The sequence below is a fragment of the Atractosteus spatula genome, chromosome 6, assembly GCF_055471065.1.
Source record: "Atractosteus spatula isolate fAtrSpa1 chromosome 6, fAtrSpa1.hap1, whole genome shotgun sequence".
Lineage (NCBI taxonomy): Eukaryota > Metazoa > Chordata > Actinopteri > Semionotiformes > Lepisosteidae > Atractosteus > Atractosteus spatula.
The window spans coordinates 18,024,542-18,044,636 of record NC_142711.1 but is presented as its reverse complement, the minus strand read 5'-3'; the positions used below and the strand labels follow the sequence as shown (position 1 = coordinate 18,044,636).

Below are 20,095 nucleotides of genomic sequence, written 5' to 3'. Positions count from 1 at the left end.
ACACTGAGAGCTGCTCTGTGTAAGAAAGTGAAAATAAGATCTGTTTGGTACATAGACTTTGTTTTGCATATTGAGACTCGAAGGTGTTTGAGGGATTATTTTTCCGTGGTTTATTTTCGCTTTCAGATTTTAGGAGCTCGTTCTCTCAGCACCGCAGGGTGAGGGTTGACAGCGAGTCCGGACGTGTCTGAGAGACCGATCCCCACGGAAAGTGACGCTTTACTGATACAACTGACGCAGGAGCACAAGGGAAGACCCCACATGTGAGAATCCGCCCACAAGTAAACAGTTTTCTTCATGAGCTCACATGCTGCTGATGATATTTGTGTATAAAACAGATTTTTTTCTTGTATTTAGATTCAAGGACTCGAGTCAAACGGTCCTTTTCTGCCTCTCGGGTGAGCCCGTTCCAAACCGAGCTCTCCAGTGTGAGTTTTTAGTGAGATGGAAGCAGCGTATCGGACCAACAGTAACAATCCTGTGAAGCTGCTGGTCAGTCCGACAGTAACCGAGCCGGACTGAGCTCATACTCGCTCCCTGTGCTGAAACAGACTAAGCGCTTCCCCGAGCACCGTCTAGAGCTGCTGGATAGGGCTCTGTGTCCGTCCACCAGAGTCTTGCGATAAACTGCATTCGTAATCCATTGTTATTAAAATAACAATATTTTGCGTTGCTTTGTGAAGGTTTAAAAGAAGCCATGGTTTTATGTGCCAGCCGGGAATCGAACCCGGGTCGCGAAATGGGAATCTTGCATGATACCTCTACACCACTGGCGCACCTAAAGAGTGTGTTTCAACGCAACTACTTGAGCGCTCTTTCCTCTCACAAATGACTCAGAGCGCAGGAGCGGAGTGTCTGGAGCCCGATGGTTATTGATCGGTGATTGTTAAGCGGGAGTGCGGACGTGTCTGTGAGACTGAAAGCGGACGGAACCGTTTGTGGGGCTCAGATGCACAGCGGCTACAGCGGAGCATCGACGTCACATAGACACCGGAGTCTCACGGAGGCAGGTTGAACACGCAGATGATCATAGTGGGAACCTGTAGCTTCTATGCTTAAGTCTTGGTTCTATGGTGTAATGGTTAGCACTGTGGACTCTGAATCCAGCGATCCGAGTTCAAATCTCCGTAGAACCTGAGTTATGACCTTTATTTTCGTTTTAGGAACTGTAAACAAATTACTTCCGGAACAAAACAGCAGCTTCTGTAGATTAGAGACTGCCACACAAATGTATTTTTATTCACGTTCTTACCCTGTTCTCGTGAAATCTGCGTGAAAAACACAGAAACAAATTCATTCATTCACTCTGTTACAAAGGTTTCAACAGGATTAAAATATTAGGTGCATTTTGTTCAAGTTCATTGCTCCTAAGCGGATTTAAAAAACAAAACAAAATGAAGACCATTCCCTGACCGGGAATCGAACCCGGGCCGCGGCGGTGAGAGCGCTGAATCCTAACCACTAGACCACCAGGGAGATGGTTGGCTTTCTCATTGTGTGTGAAGAGAAGACAGCGGTAACTGGGATTCACGCCGGTGGTCTTAAAAGGACACAGAGAGCGATCGACACGCTTTTACAGTCTGTGTAGCGACAGCAGCGACACTGAGAGCTGCTGTGTGTAAGAAAGAGTAAATAAGATCTGCTGGATTCTCATTCAGTCTATGTAGCGATAATAGCGCACACTCTGCTAGCGGGGCAAGGGCGGACAATCACAGCTCAGTGAAGCTGGTGAACGCGGCACTTACGGCTTCATAGAGCTCTTATAGCAACTGGTCGATCCACGACTATACCTCTGGCCTGGGCGAAACCAGGAACCGTTCAGTCTGACACACCTTTGCGCCTGACCACATCCCTAGAGCGTGGCTCACAGACTTCGTCCTGCCAGACCCTGACTGCAACTTGAGAGCTCAGCTCGAGATAACCCTGCTCTTCCTCTCTCTGTCTCACTCTTGTTTACTCTAATACAGCTCTCCCCTGATCACAACCTGAGAGCACAGCTCGAGACAACCCCCTTCTTCTTCCTCTGTGTCTCTCTCATCTCTTTCCTCTCCCCCTGTACAGATATTGCCACACCACACAGGTTTTCATAGAACAGGAGTCATTGCTTAAAACTCCTGTTCCTCAAAAGATGCATCTTCTCTTTGCTGCATGCTTTGCAAATCACTAGATCATTTTGATTGTGTCCACACGAAATGTAAATGTCAGGCACAATGAATGTGCAAAGCAGTGCCTGCAGATCTCTGCAGCTGGTACACAAACCATTCATGTGAGACGTGTGAAACAAGAGGAATTCATTCGTTTCACAGCTGAAAAAAACCCATCCCATGTGTGTGCAACCTCACCTCACAGGTGCACAAGTGCTCAACGATCAATCCCTACGTGAGCACAGGTACAGTATTCAGGGTCACCAGTGCGTTAGTGCTGCTGAGCGATGGAGCAGGAACAAGCAGCTGGAGGAGGACAGTGGTGGACAATGTCAGCTCTCGGCACCCTGAGCACTCTGCTCCAGTCAGGGCCTGGTTTCCTGCTCCCCGGCCATGAATACCTCCAGCCCTGTTCCCCTCCCCTGTCCTCACAGGTACACAAGTGTTCACCCGTCAGTCAGTCGGTGCTTGAGCACAGGTAGATAAGGCTCCCAGTGCATCAGAGTTTCTGAGAGGTGAAGCAGGAACAGGCGGCTGGAGGAGGGAGAGGGGTCTGTGTGCTGGGAGCGAGGAGGAGGAAGGCGAAGGAACCCAGATATCTCTCTTTAATGAATAAGGGCCCCTGAGTGGACCATGTCATGCAGTAGATCATGGCTTGACGATGGTGATGTAGCAGGAGCCTTACTGGACACAGAGCCTCAGTCAGTGTGGGGCAGGGGATGAGGAAGAGGAGGGCGAAGGTTATTATATTACAACAGCACTACTGTCCCACTACTGTTTCCAGCCTCTGTGGCTATTTAAGCAGAATAATGAAAGGATGTTGACAGAAGTCACAAGTAGTGGATAAACTACCATGCTCTAATTCAAGCACTACTGCTTTAGACTCACACTGCTGCAGAGAAAACAGAAAATCCAGAGGCGCAAGTCTACCACAATGTCTGAAAGTGACCTGCAGTTTCTGGAACGGGTGGTGCACTGGGAACCATTCCTGTTGCAGCGGCGTTTCAAACTCAACGACTGTGATCTTTGGCCAAGCTTAGGACACACATTTTAGGAATAATGGGACTGCGGCGACCACTTGTCCAGTCTGACTATTTTCCACTGGGCCCCTCGCTGGCGGACGGCACTCAATATGATCTCACGCCGGCTCCCAGAGTCCTCTGCAGTTTGACATGAGACCACACCCGGTGTGCTGCACCAGGAGATGCTGACCTTGACCTTTGACCTTCAGTGATCCAGGAAGAGTGTCATCTTCCGGACCCTCATGAGGTGGGGCGAGGCAGGAGATTAAGTGTTAATGACAGCATAGACACAGGGCTCGTCAGCATCCTGCCGAGAGAGAGTCAGGGTGAGACACCGAGCACAGGAGCTAAAGTATGAGCACATGATCGTCAACTATGGCCTGTCAGAGACTGGAAGATAAGACTGGACTAGAGCTCCATCAGTCAATGATAACCAGGCATGTCTGTGGAGAAAGAGCAGGAGACTAATTGCACTGTCTGCAAATGAGAGGAGGCCATTTGACCCATCCTGCTTATTAAGCCAGTAGCCATATCGCTCTGCAACTCACAACTTGCAACCCACTGAAGCTCCGCAGCTGTAAGCCTGGTCAGTACCTGGATGGGAGACCTCCTGCGAAAAACTAAGGTTGCAGCTGGAAGAGGTGTTAGTGGGGCCAGCAGGGGCACTCACCCTGCTGTCCATGTGGGTCCTAATGCCCCAGTATAGTGACGAGGACACTATACTGCAAACAGACGCTGTCCTTTGGATGAGATGTAAAACCGAGGTCCCGACTCTCTGTGGTCATTAAAAATCCCAGGGTGTTTCTTGAAAAGAGCAGGAGTGTAACCCCAGTCTCCTGGCCAAATTTCCCATTGGCCCTTACCAAGCATGGCCTCCTAATAATCCCCATCTATGAATTGGCTTCATTACTCTGCTCTCCTCCCCACTGAGAGCTGGTGTGTGGTGAGTGTACTAGCACAATATGGCTGCCGTCGCATCATCCATGTGGGGCTGCACATTGGTGGTGGTGGAGGGGAGTCCCCATTACCTGTACAGTGCTTTGAGTGGAGTGTCTAGAAAAACCTATATAAGTGTAAGCAATTATTATTTGTAGCTTTTTGTAGCTGAGCAAATCTTAAACTAATCCTAAACTAATTCCCCTTTGGTTTCTGATTGTGACCCTGTGTCCTTGTTTCACCAATGAGTATGAAACAGGCCCCTGGGTTCAACCTTTCTCTGCCTGGATCAAACCCCTTCTCAGTCTCAGCCCCACTGTTCCAGAGGAGACTGGGCTGCCTCAACCCATCAATGGCAGAGGTCAGGGAGTGTCAAACTGAGCTCTGAGAGCAGGACAGTCGGTTACCAGTCGGGACAGCAGTCGGACAGAGACAGTGACTCACCGGCTTTGGGCTGGGAGCTGACCCCGGAGTCCGGGGCTGGGAGGAGCTGAGCTGTACGTCAGCGTACACGACATCACTGTGAGGACCTTAACACAGCGAGAGAGAGGAGACAAGAGGGAATCAATCTGTAATAAACGTACGCAACAGGACAGGAGGCACAGTGAGAGAGAGGAGAAGTAATCACAGGCCAGCGTTCTACCGTCCCTAATTTAGAATATTGCATATTTTTTTAATAATGTTGCTGATCAGTGCTGAGAACATCAGAGTTTAAAGGAATGTTCTACACTGAGGTTCCTAAGAAACAGGACATATCTGGTGTTGAATTGAGAAGACTAGTGTGGACCGGATACGAGAGATCAAAATTCTCAAGCTTCAGCCCTCAACCCAGGGATTCTTCTGTTTTCAACAGTGAAAACTCAAGCAAAGGACAGAAGTGGACACTGTGTGGAAGAGCATTTAAAACTGTGATCAGGTAGCGCTTCTTTACACAAATGGTGGTGGGAGTGTGGGACAGTGTTGCTGAGCTAGTCATTGAAGCCGATGTCCTGGCTTCTTCCAAGAAACATCTGGATGAGATCCTCTTATCGATTAGGGATGCACTAAAAAATACTGTAGACTCTTACCTTCTTTGTTCTTGTCTCTCAAATGTTTCCAGTAGCACAGTGCAGCAGAAACAACCACCACAATCACAGACAGGACTCCCAGCACAATCGGGACTGTAGGCTCTGTTGAGACTAAAATCACTATTTAAAAAAAAACAACAAATTTATGACCCAGCATTGAGTTCATAAATGAAAGCATATAGAGCTTCACTTGTAGATTTAATCAACTTTTGCAGGAAAATTGAAAGACAGCACCACAAACTATAGATCGTAAGAAACAAAAGAACTTTTCCTTCATTTTTATAAGATATATTTTTCTGATTATACATTAAAAAGATGCACTCTTTTCAAAGATCACAAACTGCTTATTTGCAATTTTTACAGTAAAAACCTCATATCGTAAATGTAAAACCTTGTTAAATCACAAAGTATCAAAAACCCAATGTTCTTACTAAGTAGCTGCAAAAACTCTTGTCAAGTATCTGGACCTGAATCCAAATAATAACCACAGAAAAAAAGAATGAGTGAGTGGGATCTAACGCTCAATGTGAAAGGAGCGCTCTGATAGGTGAAACTAGCTGTCATTCAGTGAAATCTGACCATTTAGAGATTTAGGGGAGGTTCATACAGTAGGTGTCCACAGCAAAGAGTTCTATCAGTTTCCTTTTGTCTGACTGTGAATAAAGTGATAAGTGAAACTCTTATCTGATGGGCTCCCACAGCCCATAATAATAATAAGTTAGACATTTAAAAACCCATCATTCAGAATAGATGCCAAAGGGACTATGTGGAATTCAAGCCCACACAGGCCTGTAATGATACAGTGGACAGACAAGTGGCACTGTCTGACTCTCTTCCTCATGATGGTTTGAATCTTATTACCTTTTAAAAATAATTAATCTTATTATCATCATCTTACAAATGTCTTAGAAATTACTTTTAAAGCAGGACAGACTAGTGCAACAAGTTGAACTTAATATGTATAAATTATCATTCAATTTCTGTTTGTCTGAATGACCCATTTCAAACAGAGAACAGAGGCACTTCTTTACAAAAAAAGTGGTGGAGGTGTGGATCAAGCTGCCCAGCCATGTATGAGATCCTGAGATGAATTATATACTAACAACCAAGGGGGCAGGGAGTGTGAACAGTGGGATTGTGACTTCAGCAGCTGTGCACTTTGTAACTGTGTCAGTGTTCGGAGCACGCTGTATACACAGTAACACATGCATTGGTTTCCAATTACTGATCATTCGAAGAGAAGTCGCAATGAGGTCAAAAGTGAATAGCAGACAAAGAACATCATGGCATCCACAGCGAGGTCACGACTCCGATAGCATGTCACGATAGGAGTGCGGGCATCACGATCACATCGCGATACCCATTGCGACTGGCCCACCACTGTCATGGCGCCACTCGTGACATTAAGTCCATATATCACGATATGACATACCTCGACAAAAGTGCCCCGCACCATGTCACGACATGGAGACCGCATATCGCGATATGACTTACCCGACAAAAGTGCCCCGCCCGCATGTCGCGACATGAAGCCCGCATATCGCAATATGACATACCCCGACAAAAGTGCCCCGCCCCCATGTCGCGACATGAAGCCCGCATATCGCGATACGACATACCCCGACAAGAGTGCCCTGCCCCTACGTCGGGACATAGAGCCCTCATATTGCGATATGAAATACCCCAACAAAAGTGCCCTGCCCTCATGTCGCGACATGGAGTCCATATGTTGCGATAGGACATACCCTGACAGGATATGCTGACCCCATGTCGCGACACAAAGTCCATATATCGCTACACGTCCTATCTGGGTATAGCATGTCCGGATATAAGACCTTTGTTGCGACAGCGCTATCAGGGTTGCATGGAAGCAAGGCGCCAGTCGTGATATACACTGCCTCGATATACATGCGATATACTGTACATGGGGTCCCTATCATGACATGCTGCGGAGGGCTTGTCGCGATGGTATCCCACAGTTAAACGTTTGGCAACAGCGTGTCACGGTACGGAAAGAAAAGGAAAACGTGCCTTAGAAACTTAAAACCAAAGATCTTTAGAGGCGATCTGAATAGTTATCTGTAAAATGCACACTCGCATCTATCCGTCAGTATTATCTTAATGTTATTCATGCATTCCAAACCTTTTAATAAGTTTGCAGGGGAAGCTTAAGAACCTCTTTGTGCTCACCCTCCAATTTACAATGCAATCCTCGATCGGTATAATCAGCAGAATTAGCGGAACCTTATGATACATACTGTCTCTCTCTCACACTCACACAGAGGTTAAGCAACAATTACTTAGGCTGCTGAACGCTACTGTGTCACGGCGGACACACACAAAAAAACAATCAGTACAAGGACTCAAAATCAAAACCACTTCAGTAGAACACCTGTTACGATCCCTGCCTCAAGGCAACGAAAAAGGCAGAAGAAGGCGTAGACTTAGTTCATTAGTCTACCTATCAGTGTACGCTTTCACCACCACACCTCCGTCTCTTCTTATATTTAAGCATTAGTCTTTCCCTACCTCCTCGCTCAGTATTGGTTTTCCTTTCGAGCTACTTAGTTGCGCTACGCCCTCTACCTTTTCGTACTGTTCTGGTTCCGACTTTGGTTTCTCCCCTTTTACTACGTTTTTTGGATTACGGCTCGGCTTCGATTGCTCTCTCCCAGTTTGGATCTCTGGCTTCCCCTGGACTCTCGGCTCTCTCCTTCGTCTACGGTATTTGGATCACGACTTGTCTCTATCGGCTCCTGCAAGTGGGTTCATTACTTGGTTTCGGTTTCACTGGCCGAATCCGTAACAACACCGAACATGTAATAGCGCAAAACGCCCTCATAGCGACAAAGAGGCTTTACTTGTATTTTTATCCATTTTTGAATTACAAAGCAGAGGAAGCAGTCCTTGATATTCAAACACATGCAAAAAGACTATCTGGCGTATTTTAAAAGAAACGCCGTTCTTACTTTAAAAATAACAAAACAACAAAACAACGGCCTTATACAATGAGGGTTGCTGCTGGTCCATGAGGCTGGGGTTTTTTCCCCTTTTACATCTTGACATATCATCGAGAACTTCTTTTGCTACTCCCGATAAGGCACCGTAGCTTTATTTTGGCAGTAACAGGTTCGAAGTTACTGCTGGTATCAATAGATTAACACCGTTAACTTTTGCTTCAGCCGTTATTGAGCTTTCGATGAACCTCTGAGATTCGCTCTTTTTAATTTCGATATCAGAGAACAACACAACAACGCCTTCCTTCAAGGCGGATTCGAAACAGCGACCTAAGGATTCCCAGCGGTTTCCGCGACAGTCCTCCGCTCTACCAACCGCTCTTCCGATTTCTCTAACTTGCTTACAGGTGTTTTCTACATGTTGTCTTTTAAAATAACATCTAATGTCTTTTACTGCTCCTGTCTGCCAGCAATGGCTTTGATGAAAGACTAATTACTTGTGCGCTTTTCACCTTCTATGTGTCACCATGAAATTCTGTGATGATGTGATAATGTGATCTTCTGCGTGTTCAATCTGTCTGAGTGAGACTCCGGTGTCTGTGTGACGCTGATGCTCTGCGGTAGCCGCTGTACATCTGAGCCCTACAAACGGTTCCATCCGAAAAAAATCTGTTTTTTTAGCAACCAATATTTCATTACATTATTTTCTATTATTATGTAACCTTATTTTCGTAACCTTAATTTTGTGATTCTTGTGATTTTTGTGAGCCCGCAGAAAAGACATTTCATTGCCAGCAACTACTGCAGCACGCTGTATTGTTGTGCATTTGATAAATAAACTTTGATTTGATTTGAACCAGCGGATGTTTTCAACCTGTGCTTACTGCAGTTTTGCCGGTCGTTGCCAGAAGGAAGCGCACAAGGAATTAGGCTTTAGTCAAAGCTATTGCTGGCAGACAGGAGCAGTAGGACGCCGAGCCCTATCCAACAGCTCTAGATGGTGCTCGGGGAAGCGCTACAGTTGCTTTCGGATACTTTAATATGAAGATGTTCTAGGAATAAAACCTATAGAGATTCAACTACGAAGGTGGTCACATAACGGGGAGAGACAAAAGAGTTTGAAATCACAGTTGGAGTACACCAAGTATCAGCACTAAGTCCTTTCCTTTTTATAAACATTATTGACACACTGACAGAGGAGGTAAGAACAGAAGTGCCTTGGGAACTCATCTTTGCTGATCATGTGGCACTGATGGCAGATTCAGAAGTAGAACTACAGGAGAAAGTGTTCAAATGGCAGAGGAGTCTGGAAAAGGGTGGACTGAAAATGAATGCAGAAAAATCTGAAATAATGGTAATGGAGAGAAGAGGAGATACTATGACCAATGTTGAGGAGACAAATGGAGGAAAACTGAAACAGGTTGATGGCTTTAAATACATTGGAATAAAACTGGTAAAGGGAGGAGAAACACTGGAGGCAGTAAAACAAAGAGTGAAAGCTGGATGGAACAAGTGGAGGAAAATAACTGGAATAATCTGTGACAGGAAAATTCCTAGAAAGTTAAAGTGCAAAATGTACAAGACTGTGATTAGACCTGTACCACTATATGGAGCTGAATGCTTGGAAGTTGGAAAGAAGGAAGAGAACTTGATGAGAAGAACTGAAATGAGGATGTTGAGATGGATTCTGCAGATTTCAATGAAGGAGAAGATCAGAAATGAAGAAATCCGTAGACGATGTAGGGTGGTGGATGTAGTTGAGAAGATGCGAGAGGCAAGGTTACGGTGGTATGGACATATCATGAGGAGGGACGTTGAGGAAGTAACAAAGAGGGTAATGGAATTTGAGGTGGAAGGTAACAGGGGAAGAGGCAGGCCTAGAAAGAGATGGATAGATTGTGTGAGAAAAGATATGGAGGTATGTGAAGTGAGTGAGGAAGATGTGCTCGACAGAGACAAGTGGAGAAGAGCAACCAAAGCAGCTGACCCCAGGACAGTCTGGGACTAAGGCTGTGAAAAAGAAAAAGAAGAAGAAGCTACGGATCTTCAGTGTCCAGTGAAGCTGTAATGACAGAAAGGAAGGAAAAGGAGACTCTTCCCTGACCTGAAGTCGAACCCAGGCCGCGGTGGAGAGCGCCGAATCCTAACTACTAGACCACCAGGGAGACGGTCAGGTCTCTTACTGTGTGTGAAGAGAAAGGCAGCTGTAACTGGGATTCGTGCCGGTAATCTTAGTAGGACACAGAGAGCGATCGACACGCTTTTACAGTCTGTGTAGCGACAGCAGCGACACTCAGAGCTGCTGTGTGTAAGAAAGAGAAAATAAGATCTGCTTGGAACTAAGATTTGCTTGCATAGCGAGACGGTTTGAGACTCGAAGGTGTTTGAAGGATAATATTTCCGTGGTTTATTTTCGCTTTCAGATTTTAGGAGATCATTCTCTCAGCACCCAGGGAAATGGCTGACAGCGAGTCGGGAAGTGTCTGAGAGACCGATCCCCACGGAAAGTGACGCTTTACTGATACAATTGACGCAGGAGCACAAGGAAAGACCCCACATGTGAGAATCCGCCCACAAGTAAACTTAGTTTTCTTCAGGAGCTCACATGCTGCTGGTGATATTGGCGTGTAAAACAGATTGTCTTCTTGTATTTAGATACAAGGACTCGAGTTCAACGGTCCTTTTCTCTCTCTCGAGCGAGTCCGTTCCAAACAGGAATCTTGTGTTATTGAGGCGAACGTAGCATGTAGAAGAAGGAACTGGACCTCTTGATGACCACTTACCTGTTCGTCTGCCGCCAGTTGTGACCCAGTTATGAAGCGATGTACTCCCTTTAGCTGCCTCCCTAAATTCTTTCTCTTTTTTTTCTGAAGACCTGCTCTCCTGTTTCTGTGATTGAACCATATTTATACAACAAAGAATATGCATGGCAGCTGTATATATCAAATACAAAACGACTGGCTTGTCTACTCATTTAACTAAACCGTCTGAAGGAAATCTCAAATCTAGCTAGGTATGTAGCAGACAATAACGTGGCGAGTTCGTCGGTTTGCAAACTTGGAATGGATGAATGAAAATAGTCTTTCTTAAACACAAGAAAGGTGTAGTAGCCTCCGTTGCTTATCGCTGCTTTTTTTCCTGCTTTCTACAACGAACAGGAGGCGGGCACTTTTGCTCGGGTGAGATCAATTAGGTCAAAGATGTTTTTTTCTAACGGGAGATCCGTGCTAAATACAGAAGCAGAATCGTCGAGTGACGAAAATAATCAAATTGGTTGGACTTTTTTTTTCCACAAGCAGAAAAGGGCACTTGAGCCAATAAGGGCAAAGGCTCGGGCCACTGTAGCCCCCCGCTCCGCACGTCCCTGCTGCTGGGAGCCGGAATGAGCTCATACTCGCTCCCTGTGCTGAAACAGACTTAGAGCTTCCCAGAGCACCGTCTAGAGTTGCTGGATAGGGCTCTGTGTCCTACTGCTGCTACTCAATGTCTCGGTTCCATGGTGTAATGGTTAGCACTCTGGACTCTGAATCCAGCGATCCGAGTTCAAATCTCGGTGGGACCTGTCTTTTCAGCTCGCTCTTACTACTCGGTGAGCATTTTGTTAATCTTACATGTGTACTTCAAACCTTTCATGTATCGTTAGGTTAGCAGCGATCACTTCCTGAACTTAAGTACGAGATTTTCCTCCTTATTTCGGCTTTGTTTGCTTTATTACAGGTGTGTTTTTACGATACCAGAGTCAGGTTCAGGTTCTGTGTTGGATGAAGGAAGCTCCTTCCCGCCTCTCTGATCTGCTCGCCCAATAAAGTCTGCTTTACCACTAAAAGAGAGAAGCAGAGCCTGGGAAATGACAGCTTTATGGTGTTTTTGGAAGAAACCGGTTTTTCTTTGAATTGGAAATCAAGCGGAATTTCAACTTCTTGGAGAGGCACACATTTTTGGTTGTTGGTGAGTGAGACGTATCCCTGTCCAGCACTGCGCTGCGCTGTCCTGGTCTGGGAGTAGGAAGTGGTCTATAAACACCAGCAACACAGCAACTTATCTTAACCCATCTCCAGCTTTTCTAACTTGTTTTCTACATTTTGTCTTTTAAAATAACATCTCTGAACATCTTTTACTGCTCCTGTCTGCCAGCAATGACTTTACAGCTGTCACAGCTTCCAGACTTTAGTTCTCTCTTTTATTAGTCTAAACTTAGGCCATGTTATTGTTGTTTCACTCAGTTGAGCAGTTTGAAATAGTTTTTCCTTACTCTGCTTCTCTCTTTCAGCAGGAAAGCAAACCGTGTTGGGCGAGCAGATCAGATTTGGAAAAGAGCTGCTTTCATCAAGCAAGCTACCTGAACTCGACTCTGGATCCTCAATCATACACTGTTCAGATCCCACCGAGACTTGAACGCAGATCGCGAGATTCAAAGCCCCGAAGGCTAACCATTACACCATGGAACCGAGAGTTAAAAAGCTATCCTCCAGATCCCCGCTCTGATCTTCTGCATGTTAAACCCGTCTGAGTGAGACTACAGTATCTGTGACGTCGATGCTCTGCTGTAGCTGCTGTGCATCTCAGCGCTACAATCGGTTCCGTCCGCTTTCGGTCTCACAGACACGTCCGCCCTCCCGCTTAACAATCACCGATCAATAACCATCGGGCTCCAGACACTCTGCTCTGCGCTCTGGGACACGCTTTTACAGTCTGTGTAGCGACAGCAGCGACACTGAGAACTGTTGTGTGTAAGAAAGAGAAAATAAGATCTGCTTGGAACTAAGATTTGTTTGTATAGTGAGACGGTTTGAGACTCGAAGGTGTTTGAAGGATTATTTTTCCGTGGTTTATTTTCGCTTTCAGATTTTAGGAGATCGTTCTCTCAGCACTGTAGGGTGATGGTGGAGAGCGAGTTCAGACGTGTCTGAAAGACGGAAAGTGACGCTTTATTAATACAATTGACGCAGGAGCATAAGGGAAGACTCCATATGTGAGAATCCGCCCACAAGTAAACTTAGTTTTCTTCATGAGCTCACATGCTGCTGATTAAACTACATTAAACTCCCAGCACGGCACTTGGCAGCAGGGAGCGCTGCGATTGGAGAAAACTATCAAGAATGAGAGCGGATGCTGTGATTGGATCATTCTTGGTGGCGATACGGGCCTTGATTAGCTAAGGCTACTAACAATGAACAGAAGGCAATATGCTAGAGAGAAGCCCGATGTGTTTAAAAGACACACGAGCCAGGCAGGAGTCGAACCTACAATCTTCTGATCCGTAGTCAGACGCGTTATCCATTGCGCCACTGGCCCCGCTGATACAGCTGCACCGCACCACAGTGAGCTCAGCGCCGCTACTAGTACGGCATCGCCCCGCTCCAATTTTTCTGACTTGGATACAGGTGTTTTCTACATTTTGTCTTTTAAAATAACATCTCCTAATATCTTTTACTGCTCCTGTCTGCCAGCAATGACTTTGACGAAAGACTAATTACTTGTGCGTTTGTGTCACGTTCAAATTCCGTTTGATTTCGACATCAAAGAAACGCCGTTTTCTTCCAAAACCTAATACAGCTGTCACAGCTTCCAGACTTTAGATGCCAGGGTTACACCCCTACTCTTTTCAAGAAAAGCCCTGCGTTTTTTTGATGACCACAGAGAGTCAGGACCTCGGTTTTACGTCTCATCCGAAGGACGGCGCCTGTTTACAGTATAGGGTCTCCATCACTATACTGGGGTATTAGGACCCACATGGACCGCAGGGTGAGCACCCCTTGCTGGCCCCACTAACACCTCTTCCAGCAGCAGCCTTAGTTTTTCCCAGGAAGTCTCCCATCAAGGTACTGACTAGACTCACAGCTGCTGAGCTTCAGTGGATTACCAGTAGGCTAGATAATTACACTATGCTAACTAATCAATGTCCCACGTGTGCTTCCTAGGCCACAATTGCAGGATGGAGGATCTTATGGATTTCCTCAGGGAGAGGGACATTCTAGAGTCCACTATCGAAAAAATGAAGGAAGAAAAGGTAGTTAACAGAATGTGTTCATGTCTATTATAACTAACTCCCACTGACCTACTGTAGATATTAACAGCACTTTCAGTACTGTGAAAAGTCAGAGACTACCCTTTCGTTTATTTAATTTCCAGTCAAAACGGTCATTAAGTGCAATTACTTGATTTTTCAATGTCAGAAATTCTTCCAGGAAACATATATTTAACAGAAAATTACACAAAAGCATCCACAACTAAATATAATGTCAGATCTTTAATTGATTAGTGTGTCCACCCTTTGCCTTTATTACAGCTTCCATTGTTTACAGGAGACTTTCTTTGCTTTAAAAATATCATTACACTGCCAGGCAGTTATATCTTAACACGAGACATAGAAAGTAATAATTATGGCCTACAAATTAACCGACTGATTATTAAATGTGCCAGGCATTTTAATGTTATTTTTAAAGTAAGAAAGGCGTTTCTGTTAAAATACACCAGATAATCTTTTTGCATGTGTTTGAATGTCAACGACTGCTCCGTCAGCTTTGTAATTCAAAAATAAATGAAAATATAAGTAAAGCCTCTTTGTCGATATAAGGGTATTCTGCGTTATTAAACGTTAAGTGTTCAATTGACTTTATTATTTGGATTTGGTTTTGATTTTGAGTCCTTGTATTAAGTATGAAATTTGAATTCCCATGCTTGCTGCTTTACTGTTGACGCCTGTCGCTCCCGCACCTCATACTGGGAGTCCGGGAGATTCGCGTTTCCCCTCTCTATTCCCAATGTTAATACTTGGATGAATCGCAGAATTACCGTTTCTGCTTGCTTTTTAGTTTCCGCGGCGTCATTGTTTCATCATCCCCAGTGTGTTACTTGGAAAGAAATACCTGTTAATTGCAACATACTCCGTTTTCCAAAACCTAACGTCGAAATGCGAATTTGGGCTGAATGTGTGAGAAAAGAGATGCTTGGTTTCCCTTCGATAGCTCAGTTCGTAGAGCGGAGGACTGTAGTGGAAACCGCTGAGAATCCTTAGGTCGCTGGTTCGAATCCGGCTCGAAGGAAGGCGTTGTCTTATTGTTTTCTGACATCGAAAATTAAAAATATCAGAGGTTGATCGAAAGCTCAATAAAGGCTGAAGCAAAAGTTATCCGTGTTTATTGTACTGACGTGTGAATGTCCTGTTTTTACCGTTAAAAACTCGTCACACGTCTTGACAGAGAGCTGCAGTCAGTGACTGGTAATCACAGACTCTATCAAACAGCCGAAGACATTGAGCGCTTGTCGGGGATGTAGCTCAGTGATAGAGCGCATGCTTTGCATGTATGAGGCCCCGGGTTCATTCCCCGGCATCTCCAAAAACGCTTTTGCTAAATATGATATCTACTCTTCCTACACTGGGTAAGACGCACGCTGTAGGCAGTTTTTTTTTCACGTTGCGATCCAAAGAGCTTCAAATGCCCAGTCCGACAGTAACCGAACCGGAATGAGCTCATACTCGCTCCCTGTGTTGAAACAGACTTAGCGCTTCCCCGAGCACCGTCTAGAGCTGCTGGATAGGGCTCTGCGTTCCACTGCTCCTGTCTGCCAGCAATGACTGACGAAACACTAATTGCAACAAGCAATGGGTTTATTCCATGCTGAAAAGAGAAGAAAAAACACAACGTTTCGGCCGTGGAGCCTTCTTCAGCAGTGAGAAAGACAGGGCAGTAAGCAAAGGTAATGTAGGAGAACAAAAGCCCGAAAAAGACTTAGGCTTGATCGTTTCTCTTCATAAATCAATTGAGGTATTCTAATCGCATTTTTCCATTACATTATTATGTCGGTCATAAACGTACGGTGACCCAGAAGTGCCAAACACAGAAACAAAAAAGAGTGCACAAACTAAAAATAGTACTCAGAGAAAAAACGGCAACACAAAAAATGAGTGCACGATCAAAAAACAGTAACACAGAAAAGCGTCACACGTGAAAAGTGTTCAAAATGGAAATAGGTTCTCATAATAATCTGTTGTTAGGGAAGAGGGCAGCGCTGAGGGGAGAGCGCGTGTTGAGCTCTTGATGAGACTTTTTTGTGAATTTTCTAAAATCTTAAAAACACCACGACAGTAGAATGTTCTGTGGAGGGCGGCCTGGTGAAAACTATTCTTTTTCCCCACATTGCGGGAAATACACAGGCTTTCTTCTTCATGAAAAACTTCTGGGAGCAATCACGCATTTCAGGTCGTTATCTATAGAAATGCTGCACAATAAATAGTGTGGAAGAAGTATTTCATGTCACAGCATTTCTGTCTCATTTTTCTTTGTGTTGCCGTTTTTTTTTTTGGGCACTTGTAACCCTGTCTTACGGGAAGCCGGGTATTAGAACTGGCTATAGCTGCTCACAGACGTAGCCGTGTTTTATTAACTACAACTCCCACAATGCACTGCTCGACTTCCTGACGGCGCTAACGTCACAGTCCCTATTCTGCCAGGCTGTGGTGACGTCAGCGGATCCCTCCCAGTTCTGTCAGATTTACAGTTGATCGTGTGCAGTCACCGGTGCGCGCAGGAGGAGCTCACACAGGACTCCCTTTTAACAGTTTATTTCCTAAAAAAATAGAAAAACACATGGGAGGGTTTTCACAGATATGTACAAGTCAGGCGTGCAGCAGCCTGGTAGCGAGGGTTTAACTACTAGTTACTAGTCAGTTACTAGCCTGCGCGAAACGCTATTAATTCAATTCAATTCAAGGTGCTTTATTAGCATGACCGATGGGTACAATCAGTGTTGCTAAAGCAAATAAAAATAATAAAATTAACATGGAGCAAAACATAAAATAAAAGTAAAGTAAAGTCTGTGCTGTGATGTGGTTGAGTCTGAGTTGTGGTGCTCTAGCAGTGCTGTCCTGATGCTGGCCAGTGTTGATGTGGCTCGGGCTAGTGAGCCTCAAGACTTGCTGGCTCAGGGGGCTCTGTTTTGGGCTCAGCTCTTGGCTCAGCAGGGCTTTGTGGTGGAGTGAATTTTGGTCGCTGTTTTTTAGGTGTAGCCAATACTTTAATACTCTTTTCTGTATGTTTATCAATAGTGGGTACTGGTCTAATTCGGCCTGCACCCGTTGTTAGGTGTTTTTCTCTGCACACGGAGGATGTTTCTACAGATCTTCATGTGCAGAGTTTCTGTTGGGTGTTTGTCCCATTAAGTGTACGCCCGGTCTGTGAGGGGACCCCACACTTCACTGCCGTATAGGCTGTACCGAAATTAAGAAAGTATTATCTATCGGTAAAGTGTGCAAACGTAATCCACAAATTGGCACAGCAACATTGGCTTTCCAAAGGTTTCAAAATGTGTTTGATTTTATCTCCAGGGAGGCTGTGATGATAACAAAGGGAGGAAAAGGTGACTCTTCCCTGACCGGGAATCGAACCCGGGCCGCGGCGGTGAGAGCGCCGAATCCTAACCACTAGACCACCAGGGAGACGGTCGGATCTTTCACTGTGTGTGAAGAGAAGACAGCGGTAACTGGGATTAGCGAGAGCGATCGACACGCTTTTACAATCTGAGTAGCGACAGCAGCGACACTGAGAGCTGCTCTGTGTAAGAAAGTGAAAATAAGATCTGTTTGGTACAAAGACTTTGTTTTGCATATTGAGACTCGAAGGTGTTTGAGGGATTATTTTTCCGCGGTTTATTTTCGCTTTCAGATTTTAGGAGCTCGTTCTCTCAGCACCCAGGGAGATGGCTGACAGCGAGTCCGGACGTGTCTGAGAGACCGATCCCCACGGAAAGTGACGCTTTATTGATACAATTGACGCAGGAGCACAAGGGAAGACCCCACATCTGAGAATCCGCCCACAAGTAAACAGTTTTCTTCATGAGCTCACATGCTGCTGATGATATTTGTGTGTAAAACAGATTTTTTTCTTGTATTTAGATTCAAGGACTCGAGTCAAACGGTCCTTTTCTGCCTCTCGGGTGAGCCCGTTCCAAACCGAGCTCTCCAGTGTGAGTTTTTAGTGAGATGAAAGCAGCGTATCGAACCAACAGTAACAATCCTGTGAAGCTGCTGGTCAGTCCGACAGTAACCGAGGCGGACTGAGCTCATACTCGCTCCCTGTGCTGAAACAGACTAAGCGCTTCCCCGAGCACCGTCTAGAGCTGCTGGATAGGGCTCTGTGTCCGTCCACCAGAGTCTTGCGATAAACTGCATTCGTAATCCATTGTTATTAAAAAAACAATATTTTGCGTTGCGAAGGTTTAAAGGAAACCATGGTTTTATGTGCCAGCTGGGAATCGAACCCGAGTCGCAAGAATGGGAATCTTGCATGATACCACTACCCCACTGGCGCACCTGAAGAGTGTGTTTCAACGCAACTACTTGAGCGCTCTTTCCTCTCACAAATGACTCAGAGCGCAGGAGCGGAGTGTCTGGAGCCCGATGGTTATTGATCGGTGATTGTTAAGCGGGAGTGCGGACGTGTCTGTGAGACTGAAAGCGGACGGAACCGTTTGTGGGGCTCAGATGCACAGCGGCTACAGCGGAGCATCGATGTCACACAGACACCGGAGTCTCACGGAGGCAGGTTGAACACGCAGAGGATCATAGTGTGAACCTGTAGCTTACATGCTTAAGTCTTGGTTCTATGGTGTAATGGTTAGCACTCTGGATTCGATATCCAGCGATCCTAGTTCAAATCTCGGTAGAACCTGAGCTGTGACTTTTATTTTCGTTTTAGGAACTGTAAACAAATTACTTCCGGAACAAAACAGCAGCATTCGTAGATTAGAGACTGCCACACGAATGTATTTTTATTCACGTTCTTACCCTGTTCTCGTGAAATCTGCGTGAAAAACACAGAAACAAATTCATTCATTCACTCTGTTACAAAGGTTTCAACAGGATTAAAATATTAGGTGCATTTTGTTCAAGTTCATTGCTCCTAAGCGGATTTAAAAAACAAAACATAATGAAGACCATTCCCTGACCGGGAATCAAACCCGGGCCGCGGCGGTGAGAGCGCCGAATCCTAACCACTAGACCACCAGGGAGACAGTTGGCATTCTCACTGTGTGTGAAGAGAAGACAGCGGTAACTGGGATTCGCGCCGGTGGTCTTAATAGGACACAGAGAGCGATCGACACGCTTTTACAGTCTGTGTAGCGACAGCAGCGACACTGAGAGCTGCTATGTGTAAGAAAGAGTAAATAAGATCTGCTGGATTCTCATTCAGTCTATGTAGCAATAATAGCGCGCACTCTGCTAGCGGGGCAAGGGCGGACAATCACAGCTCAGTGAAGCTGGTGAACGCGGCACTTACGGCTTCATAGAGCTCTTATAGCAACTGGTCGATCCACGACTATACCTCTGGCCTGGGCGAAACCAGGAACCGTTCAGTCTGACACACCTTTGCGCCTGACCACATCCCTAGAGCGTGGCTGACAGACTTCCTCCTGCCAGACCCTGACTGCAACTTGAGAGCTCAGCTCGAGATAACCCTGCTCTTCCTCTCTCTGTCTCACTCTCGTTTACTCTGATACAGCTCTCCCCTGATCACAACCTGAGAGCACAGCTCGAGACAACCCCCTTCTTCTTCCTCTGTGTCTCTCTCATCTCTTTCCTCTCCCCCTGTACAGATATTGCCACACCACACAGGTTTTCATAGAACAGGAGTCATTGCTTAAAACTCCTGTTCCTCAAAAGATGCATCTTCTCTTTGCTGCATGCTTTGCAAATCACTAGATCATTTTGATTGTGTCCACACGAAATGTAAATGTCAGGCACAATGAATGTGCAAAGCAGTGCCTGCAGATCTCTGCAGCTGGTACACAAACCAATCATGTGAGACGTGTGAAACAAGAGGAATTCATTCGTTTCACAGCTGAAAAAAACCCATCCCATGTGTGTGCAACCTCACCTCACAGGTGCACAAGTGCTCAACGATCAATCCCTACGTGAGCACAGGTACAGTATTCTGGGTCACCAGTGCGTTAGTGCTGCTGAGTGATGG

At 45.6% G+C, this 20,095-nt stretch overlaps 7 non-coding genes across 7 annotated transcripts; 3 read left to right on the top strand and 4 right to left on the bottom strand.

Moving 5' to 3' along the window:
- Positions 1-1,404: 1,404 nt before the first annotated feature.
- Positions 1,405-1,476, bottom strand: trnae-cuc (transfer RNA glutamic acid (anticodon CUC)). Its single transcript has one exon. It is a non-coding gene; the product is annotated as a tRNA-Glu (tRNA).
- A 10,140-nt stretch (positions 1,477-11,616) lies between these two features.
- trnaq-cug (transfer RNA glutamine (anticodon CUG)) lies at positions 11,617-11,688 on the top strand. Its single transcript has one exon. It is a non-coding gene; the product is annotated as a tRNA-Gln (tRNA).
- A 1,660-nt stretch (positions 11,689-13,348) lies between these two features.
- Positions 13,349-13,421, bottom strand: trnar-acg (transfer RNA arginine (anticodon ACG)). The gene has a single exon. It is a non-coding gene; the product is annotated as a tRNA-Arg (tRNA).
- A 1,663-nt stretch (positions 13,422-15,084) lies between these two features.
- On the top strand, positions 15,085-15,172 carry trnay-gua (transfer RNA tyrosine (anticodon GUA)). The gene is given in 2 exon segments: positions 15,085-15,121; positions 15,137-15,172. It is a non-coding gene; the product is annotated as a tRNA-Tyr (tRNA).
- A 222-nt stretch (positions 15,173-15,394) lies between these two features.
- trnaa-ugc (transfer RNA alanine (anticodon UGC)) lies at positions 15,395-15,466 on the top strand. Its single transcript has one exon. It is a non-coding gene; the product is annotated as a tRNA-Ala (tRNA).
- Positions 15,467-17,493: 2,027 nt separating this feature from the next.
- Positions 17,494-17,565, bottom strand: trnae-cuc (transfer RNA glutamic acid (anticodon CUC)). The gene has a single exon. It is a non-coding gene; the product is annotated as a tRNA-Glu (tRNA).
- A 1,499-nt stretch (positions 17,566-19,064) lies between these two features.
- trnae-cuc (transfer RNA glutamic acid (anticodon CUC)) lies at positions 19,065-19,136 on the bottom strand. Its single transcript has one exon. It is a non-coding gene; the product is annotated as a tRNA-Glu (tRNA).
- Between the last annotated feature and the right edge of the window lie 959 nt (positions 19,137-20,095).